The sequence below is a fragment of the Schistocerca piceifrons genome, unplaced genomic scaffold, assembly GCF_021461385.2.
Source record: "Schistocerca piceifrons isolate TAMUIC-IGC-003096 unplaced genomic scaffold, iqSchPice1.1 HiC_scaffold_936, whole genome shotgun sequence".
NCBI classification, from domain to species: domain Eukaryota; kingdom Metazoa; phylum Arthropoda; class Insecta; order Orthoptera; family Acrididae; genus Schistocerca; species Schistocerca piceifrons.
The window spans coordinates 4,741,154-4,743,653 of record NW_025729208.1 but is presented as its reverse complement, the minus strand read 5'-3'; positions in this window follow the sequence as shown (position 1 = coordinate 4,743,653).

Here is a 2,500-nt window from a genome sequence, read left to right as displayed (position 1 = left end):
ACCACCAGCGAGAACCGCTGGGGCGACCGAGCAGCAGACGGCGTCGCGGCGCCGAGCGCCGGGCGGCGGCGCATCCTCAACGCACACAGTCCTCAATCGGACCAGCACACTGAAGATGTCCACCGCGCTTCGCACCGGGCCCGCGAGGACCTACTTTGGCCGCACGGCGCCGCGCGCAGGGTGCGCCGGCGCGCAGCTGCGACGCCTGCCGCGTCCGTCGGCCGGCGCGCCTGCCACTGGCCGCCCCCACCAGCCGGCTGTAGCGCGTGCGCCCACGCACCGCGCGGCCAGCACGCCGGGAGGCGCCCCCTCACCGGCCGGGGACGGTCCCACCCAGCCACCGCCGCGTATCGCTTCACACCCAGATGCCGTTCAGTTTCGTCGGCATGGTGGGTATCGCTGGAACAACCGGTTCGTACCTCAACCTATCGTCGCCATCACCGATTCACCCCTAGCGAGAACAACCGCACCACAACAGGTTACCATTTGTTCATTTGCGTAACTTCACCAGAAAACGCAGGCGTCCATCGCCATTTGCAACTTCAACGATTATTGCATGCCTGTGTCAGGTGTCACGCCACACTACGTCTGCCCACATACACGCAACAAAATGTGCACGCCTAGACAATACGTGGAAGGTGGCCCCCGTACGTATGCGATGTCCATTGCTCGAACGACTGTCAACCGGCCTCTGTAGCATGTCGCAGATATGGAACGCGGTGCACCATGCCATCACGGTGTGTGAGGAGAGACGACTAGGTCCGAATACATCAACAGACAGCTCATGCTGATCGCCATCCACGGCGTCCGTTCCTCCCACACGTCTCTATGGCGTACCACACTGCAATCCAGCTCTCATAGGGAGACGACACGTAGCTGCGTGCACAATATTTGCACTGTATGGTCCGCCGTTTTTGGGCGCAGTCGTTGTACGGTCACACATGTGCCACGATGTATCATTCGGTACATAAGGACGAATGTGCAGTACAGATTGTGGTTTACGCGTACGACATTAGCGGACGGTTGACACAGGCCGCACCACAACGTAGCCTGAGTACGTCGCATGCGAAGGGCATTGAACATGCAAACTTCTCACCAACCAGCTTGCGAAGGCAGGGGGGCAAGGTGGGGACGTGGGGAGGGGCGGCATGTACGTCCTGCTGCCATCCACATTACAGTGTACAGCAGGAGCATGTGGAAAGTCAGCAAGACTTGCAAGGTGTTTAACATGAAGCGATACACAGGGGAGCGGGCAGTGCGAGTAGCGAACTATATTGCGAGGGTTGCGGGTGGGCAACACTACACTAATTGAACGAGTCGTATAACAATTACAGAGCAGGTTTAGGCGACAACATGGGTTACGTTAGGGGACAACGTGGGTTACGTTAGGGGACAACGTGGGTTACTTTAGGGGACAACGTGGGTTAGGTTAAGGCACAACGTGGGTTAGGTTAAGGCACAACGTGGGTTAGGTTAAGGCACAACATGGGTTAGGTTAAGGCACAACATGGGTTAGGTTAAGGCACAACATGGGTTAGGTTAAGGCACAACATGGGTTAGGTTAAGGCACAACGTGGGTTAGGTTAAGGCACAACGTGGGTTAGGTTAAGGCACAACGTGGGTTAGGTTAAGGCACAACGTGGGTTAGGTTAAGGCACAACGTGGGTTAGGTTAAGGCACAACATGGGTTAGGTTAAGGCACAACATGGGTTAGGTTAAGGCACAACATGGGTTAGGTTAAGGCACAACATGGGTTAGGTTAAGGCACAACATGGGTTAGGTTAAGGTACAACATGGGTTAGGTTAAGGTACAACATGGGTTAGGTTAAGGTACAACATGGGTTAGGTTAAGGTACAACATGGGTTAGGTTAAGGTACAACATGGGTTAGGTTAAGGCACAACATGGGTTACGTTAAGGTACAACATGGGTTAGGTTAAGGTACAACATGGGTTAGGTTAAGGTACAACATGGGTTAGGTTAAGGTACAACATGGGTTAGGTTAAGGTACAACATGGGTTAGGTTAAGGTACAACATGGGTTAGGTTAAGGTACAACATGGGTTAGGTTAAGGTACAACATGGGTTAGGTTAAGGTACAACATGGGTTAGGTTAAGGTACAACATAGGTTAGGTTAAGGTACAACATGGGTTAGGTTAAGGCACAACATGGGTTAGGTTAAGGCACAACATGGGTTAGGTTAAGGTACAACATGGGTTAGGTTAAGGTACAACATGGGTTAGGTTAAGGTACAACATGGGTTAGGTTAAGGTACAACATGGGTTAGGTTAAGGTACAACATGGGTTAGGTTAAGGTACAACATGGGTTAGGTTAAGGTACAACATGGGTTAGGTTAAGGCACAACATAGGTTAGGTTAGGTTACACGTTGTTGTAAGGAAAGGTGTAGGGGGGGGGGGCGGCAGGTTCGTTGATAGTGATTATAGTAAGTGAATGCTTGTGACATGATCAGATTTGTCACGTCAGGATGCACCTTTGGCT